Raw genomic sequence first — 6,953 nt, 5'->3', positions numbered from 1 at the left:
AAGCAAATCTCCCGGCTGGCCCCACAGTTCTCATGAGCAAAGGCTCTGCAGTCAGACGGCCAGACCTCATTTCCGTGGATTTCTGCCCATCCTGCTTGCCTCAGCCAGATGCATGTGAAGCCTCTTTTTTCCTATTTGCACTGAATTTGCCTGCACCTGCCTCCCAGCCACAGACCCACTCCTTCGAGGTGTTACATGAGTCATGTTTGGCCCAGGCCCTGGCAGGACTCAGAGCTCTTGTGCCTTTCTGGAGCATGACGTGTCTCCGGTTACCGATGGAACGTGTCGGTTATGACGGGGGTGTGTGTTCCCCTCGGGCTCCGGGCACTTTTCAAGTCAGCATTTTTGCTTTCCAGAGATGTCTCTGCCTGCAAAATGGGGAAGGCAGTGTCTCACAAGTTTCCCTGAGCCATAAGTGGACAAACTGAAACATATGGAAGGAATTCTGAGCATCCCTGGTGAAGTCAGCGGAGAACGTTCTATAAAGCTGCCTTACCCCCAGGAGTACGAGTGCAGTCAAGACACAGGAAGTGGATAAAGATAGTGAATTTCGGCTTGTGAAATTATCCCAGTTTTTAGCCTGAGATGAGACCAATTTGTGTATTATATATTATATCAGATCGTATATCATATCATATCATCTGGGCCTGGTTGAATAGAAATAAGCAGACTCCCAAAGGGATATTGGTAAGCATCTACTCTTCCTCCAATACTCCTTGCGTGGCTATTCTGTGTCGAGCACTGCTCCGGGTGCTGACCAGGACGCCCCAGATCCCTGCTCCCACATGGCTTACAGGCCCAGGATACACATAGTCACTGATAACAATTAAACAGTAAATATGAAAACATTCAAGCATACAGACAGATAGGGAAGGTCTGTCTGAAATGGTGACATGGAACCTGGGCCCGAATGACAAGAAGAAGTCAGGGCGGAACATTCTGGGCAGAGGAAATGGCTCTGGCAGGGACCCTAATGTGAGCCTGGACTGTCTGGGGACAGGCATGAGGCCAGTGTGGCTGGAGCAGAGTGAGCGAGGGCGAGAGTGGCAGCAGATGAGGGCGAGGAGGAGCCAGGAGTCAGACCATGGTCAGAAAATGGGATTTTATTCTAAATTCGATGAGTTGTTACTAGGCGGTTTTAAGCCAGGGAGGGATAAAACCTGGATTTGTTCTTAAAAGGTGTCTCTGGGCGCTGTGTGGAGAATGGATGATCTGGGACGCTGGGCTGGGCACAGAGGGGAACAGAGGGTAAGACGCAGCCTCCCCCACCTGCCCAGGGGCTCAGCATCCAGCAGCGGAGACAAGACACGATCAGGACAGCATCGCCCCGTGGGAAGGGCCGCCGTGCTGAGGGGTGTGCAAGGCATCATGGGAACAGAGGGACGAGAAGAATTCATTCGGCCTGGGAGCCGTCAGGGAAGGCTTCATGGGAGTGGGCAATGGCTGCTGAATTGACCCTAGAAAAGGAAAGAGAGAGGCCGGGACAGACTAGAGAGGAAACACAGCAACGGCGGAGCGCGCGGACCGGAAGCCAGGCTGCCTGGGTGCAGATCCCAGCCACGCCGCTCAGCGGCCGCGGGGACATAGGCGTGTCCCCTAGTTCTCTGTGTCACAGTATCCCCATCTTTAACATGGAGATTGTGAGAATCACGATACTTATTTCAACGGGCTCCTGTGAGCATTAAACAAGTTAAAACGTGTGAAGTGCTTAGTGCCCAGCACTTAGAAAGTGACATATCGGTTACGCAGAAATGGAGCCCAACGGGGTGGGAGAGCAGGGAGCGTGCACAGAGCCCAACTCTGAGGGGCCGTGAAGACCAGGCCAGGGATGTCCGTCTTGCTCTGTAAGCAACTGTGGGCCATTAAAGGCTTTTAAGCGGGGGGATTAGGGATGGAGAGGAAGCCGAAACCCATAGGCCCGGAGAGGAAAGGCTCCTACCCACAGTCACACAGCCGGTTACTGCCAGAACACTGTCATCTGCCCCCGCTACCGATCCAGGATTGTAGGGGGCCAAGGGCGGTCTACATTTTGTTCCTGCATTGCCCCCTCGGGGTTAGAAGAGTGCCCCAGATGTTCTCAGTAAACATTTTTGGAATACATTGCTGAATCGATGACCAAAAATGGGCAGGAAAAGTCAGAAACTTCGAATCCTCAAGAAAGTCACTGCGTTTTGGACAGTGGTAAAACTGCTCTCAGGAAAATAAACCGAACGCCTAGAGATGTTGACTTGGGGACTCACGACCTTCTGAACCCCAACTTCTGTGACAAAGGGCACTGCCGCCCACACTCCTCTAGACTCCCCCAAACCCCCCCCCCTCGGGGTGCAACAAGCATTGCTGCATCAGGTTCAGGAGTTAATCTTGGTAAAGTGCCTGGAGGATGAAAACTGTTCCCCAGACATTCAGTGGAAATTGCCAACACGGAGAAAATGTATCTCGACATTTGCAAGAGGCAGGCCTGTGTGCTGCATGAAAACCAGCCATTAGAATTCCCGTCTTTGATGCATCAGGAAGCTGTGACAGCCAAGCAGGCAAGCAAGGTCTTGCAGTTCAAGCAGCAGATGGCAAGGGACCCAGAGCGACGCCAACCCAGCTTTCGCGTTGCCGGACACCTACTCGGAGCAAGGCATGGGGCCAGGCATGCCTCCAAACTGGAAAGAACTTCCTGGCTGGGTGATCTGGGGCAAGTCCCACCGTTTCTCTGAACTTCAAGTTCATGATCTATAAAATGGGGAATAATACTGCCAGCCCCATTGGGTCATTTTGCTTTCGATTCTGACAATGTGGGGTTAGGGCGGTCGTCCCACTTTACGAATGTGCAAACTGAAGCCCCCGGTATGGCTCACTGATCCCTTAAAACTCATTGAGCACCTCTGATGGGCCAGTGACTGTTTTAGGAGCTGGAGAGACGCTGACAGGTAAGGCACGGTCTGCGTTCTCGCTGAGCTCACGTTCTAGTGGGGAGACAGAAAACCGCGAGTAAACAAATAATTTCATCAAGTTATGTAAGTGCTAGGAAAGAAATAAAAGAGGGGTGTGTACGAAGGAGACCAGGGGCTGTTTACGTAAAGCAGGCAAGGGAGACGTGAAGAAAGCAGCAGGAAAGTTGACATCTGGACTGGAAGCAGCAGCTGGCCACGGGGCAAGTGTCCAGGCAGCAAATGCAGAGGTCCTGGGGTAGGAAGAAGCCTAACAGGGTCTCAGAACAGAGACGACGTGAGGGAGGGTGAAGGTGGTATAGACAAGGGCAGAGGGGCCGAAGGGGCCGGAGAAGGGGAGGCCTTGACGGCTGGGCGAAGCAGAGGGTGTCACCATCTAAACTGAGATGGAGTCACTTCCCTCAGTCACCCCACTGGCAAGGGGCCCGACGGGCAAGGGCAAGGCCCAGGTCGGAGCGATCCCCTGGACCCCACTTCGGGCCCGCAAGTCCCTACCGCCACCTCTAGAGGAGGTCAGCCAAAGGACAAGCACAGAGAGGTGTTCCCCCGCTGGGAAGTAAATCCGCTGGCTGGCTGGCTGCCGGGGGCACCGCACGCACGGCCGGCAGCATCCTGTCACCCTTAGGCAGGCAGGGAAGAGAGAGGACATAGGGCGAGCTGCAGCTGGGGTGAGGCCAGGGAGAGAGGCACCTGCCTCAGGTGCAAAACGTAGGAGATGCTAAAAACTCAGCCGTCAAAGTAAACATTTGGTGCGATTTAAAAAAAAGTTAATGCGAAAAAAAAAAATCCATGATGAAAAAAACATCAAACTTTTCAAATAAAGACAGGATTCCAAAAGGACCAAGGTGAGGCTGAGACAAAGGGGGTGAGTCACACCTGCACGGCATCTCATCTCGACCCTGAGATGGTCCCCCAATGGCAGGGACACTTCCGAGCGAGGGTGCCGGTCCCACTGGCAGCCAGCACTGGAGCTGGTCACTCAGGACAAACCAAAAGTAAGGAACAGTTTCTATAGGGGCCTCAGAGTCCACTGCCCACGTCAGCTGTGGAGACAGAAGCACCACACGGCCAGGAGGTGGTGCTCGGCCTGCGGTCGATGTCAAGTGGGACCAGGTTCAACTCTACCCCTAGTATGCTGTGCGGCCCTGAGTAAGGTGCATGTCCCCTCCAGCCTCGGTTTCCCCATCGGTGACTCCAGGGCAAATAAGACCAGGTCTCCAGGATTCTACAAGATGATACTCGAAGTCCTCTAGCTACTCAAAGTGTGGTCCGCAGGCCAGCAACATCAGCACCTCCTGGAGCTTATTAGAAACGCAGGATGTCAGCGGTACCCCAGACCCCTTGAACCGGAATCTATGCTTTAATCCTGGGGTGGGCATGCGCATGCAGGCTGAGACGCCGGTCAGTTCTTGGCACACAGAGGATGGACACTCAGTAAATGACGGCGCCGCCTCTCCACCCACCGAACGCTGAGTTAGAGCCTGACTTCAAACAAGAGGCAAAACCCAAGATGGGAAGAAGAGATCCTAAGATGGCCGCCTGGTTCAATTTTCAACGGTTGAGTCGTGAATCCAAGGAGCCTACATGAGCTGCTTCTATATGTAACCACACGGGTCCTCGATGCGTTCATCTGGAAAATGGGAATGACAGCAAGATGCAACGAGATAGTATGAGTGAAGCCCTCGGCACAATGCTTGGCACACAGTAAGCGTTCAATAAATGCTCATTGCTGCTCGTGGGGGTGAATATAGGAGGGGCTTCCATAAACCATGTGAGAATAGGTGACATCTGTGTAGCTCTTTACCGTTTATAAAGCACTTTCTTTTAGACCATTTCGACTGACTCTCATAACGCTTTGGGTGAGATGGCATGAGATCTATTCATTTTACGGAGGGAAAAAATCTAGGTTCAGAGAGGTGAAGGGACCTGTCCGGGCCAATGAGGAATGAAGCCCCTGGAGTCTGGTGCTAAGATCCATGCCAGCATCAGAGCACCCAGCCAGAAAGGTCAGGAGGGAATGAGGGAATATGGGATTCCAGAGATGGAGTCGTCCAGCCTCCTCACTTACGGGAGGGAAAACTGAGGCCCCGGGAGGGGAAAAGACTCGTCCAAGATCACTCAGACGGAGAGCCAGACCCAGCTTGCCGGTCTCCCAGTTCAGAGTCCTGGCCAGTGTCGACACACCTCCCTCGTCTGGCTGTCCAGCCTCCTCCGTCAGCATGCAGGGGACCCGGGGGGCAGGGCTGGTTCCCTGGGCAGGTCTACTGGACAGGAGGCATCCCAGCTCCACCTTCCCCTGCAGGCCAATCAGAGCACGAGAGTACAAAAGCTGGCGTTGCCAAGGTGAGGGCTGCGAGGTTGCTAGGACACGGTTTGGGAGCAGTCAGGTGGCAGAGGAGGCCTTGGCTCGAGCCAGGGCTGGGGCAGAGACCAGGACCTGCCACCGTGGCCATCTCCACTCTCCAGGAACCCTCCAAGCCTCGAGGCTGAGTCTGACTCTCCTCTACCCCACAGCTCAGCCAGCACAAGTCCTGTCACCTGCACCTGCCCTGCCCTGCCCTGCCCTGTCCCCAGGAGTTCCCTAGAACACAAAGCCCCATAACCGGCCCCAGCAACTTCCACCTTTCTGCCCAAGGCTCCAGCCCAACCACGTCCCCCAGCGCCCCGTTGTTTACGTGAGCGCCACTAGCACCCAGCACTGAGTGCTCGGCAATAAACGTGCGCCGACCGCACTCACCGGGAGGAATGCGAGCTGCTCTGTGAACAGCACGGCCCCGTTCGAGTGTAATAATTCTGATCGTTAACACTCCCGATTCCCACGAGCCTCCAGACCTGAGTCATCCTGACGCCCGCTCTTCCCGCCCTGCGTTCATTGAACAAAATGCGGTCGGTACCCGCTGCGTGCCAGGCAATGTGCTAGCCGTTTGGGACTCAGCCGGAGGTAGACGTTAAACATTTAATGGTGCCACCCGCCTTCCTTGCCTTGCCTTCTTAAAGGTCAGCCTCCCGACCCAGGGCACAGATGACCCTGCCTGAGTCCATTTGCTCCAAGCTGCCCCCTCCCTGGGCAGTCAGCAGGCTCTGCCCATGTAAACTCCCTCCTCGGTTCCCCACTTAGCCAGTCAGAAAGCAGTAACATCCGCCCTATTGCCAATCCAGCTGCTGGTTTTGAATTCAGACATGGTTGGCTCCCCGAGGGCGGGAGCGTGCCTGCCCTTTTCACTGCGGTGGCACCAGCGTTTGGAACATGGCCTGGCACGGTCGGTCAGCCACTCGTTTACTCATTCATTCATTCGCTCTATAATTGTCAAACCCTGCTGAGTGCCAGGGCCTTGCCTCGCCGAGCTCGCGTTTTAGCAGTGGGACGGGGTGGAGGAGATGATCTTAGGAAGTCAGGGTGCCAGGGAGCAGCTGAGACCCAGGGGTTGGTGCTGGGTTACCCAGGGTGGCCCGGGAAGCTAGGACAACATGAAGGACTTCGCGTTGGCTCCTCTGTTAGAACCCCACTTCCCTGAACCATCTCCGGGCCAAATCCTCAGCCCCCACCTCTGTGACCGAGATAAGAACCTTCGCTTCCTTCCGTCACGAGGAGCAGGACGGGGGAGGAAACGGCCAGGCAGGAGGCCCCAGGCTGCGCGCTGGCCCCCAAGCCCACACTTCTCGGGCCTCGGCACCCAGCCGAGAGAGGCTCTGATGTGGCAGGGCGGGGCGGGCGAGGACTGGGGGTTCTGATCCGGATCCCCGCCCACCCCTGTGGGAAACCAAACGGATCATTCCCGCCCTGTGTTCCCCTCCACGCAATGGGGGTGCGACGTGGACCTCACTAATCCTGACGACGACGTGACGGCTCATTCTCAGGCATCGCTCTGTCAACAAACAGTCCTGGGTGCCAGCTTAGTGTCAGGCCCCGGTGGCCAAAGCTACGGCAACAGGCACGTAAGACCCGACCCTCGCCTTTCCAGGAAGGCCGGTGCCTCCCACAGAAAGCAGAGGACGATAACTGAAGTTCGAGGG

General features: G+C 55.4%; 1 protein-coding gene across 1 annotated transcript in view; it reads left to right on the top strand.

Annotated features, from left to right (window-relative positions):
• CPLX2 (complexin 2) overlaps window positions 1-6,953 on the top strand; it is an 86,700-nt gene that overhangs the window by 5,013 nt on the left and 74,734 nt on the right. The gene's annotated exons all lie outside the window — the stretch shown is intronic.

This window comes from Pteropus vampyrus, unplaced genomic scaffold (genome assembly GCF_000151845.1).
Source record: "Pteropus vampyrus isolate Shadow unplaced genomic scaffold, Pvam_2.0 Scaffold90, whole genome shotgun sequence".
NCBI lineage: Eukaryota > Metazoa > Chordata > Mammalia > Chiroptera > Pteropodidae > Pteropus > Pteropus vampyrus.
Note: the sequence above shows the minus strand (reverse complement) of the source record. Positions and strands in the feature narration are given on the sequence as shown.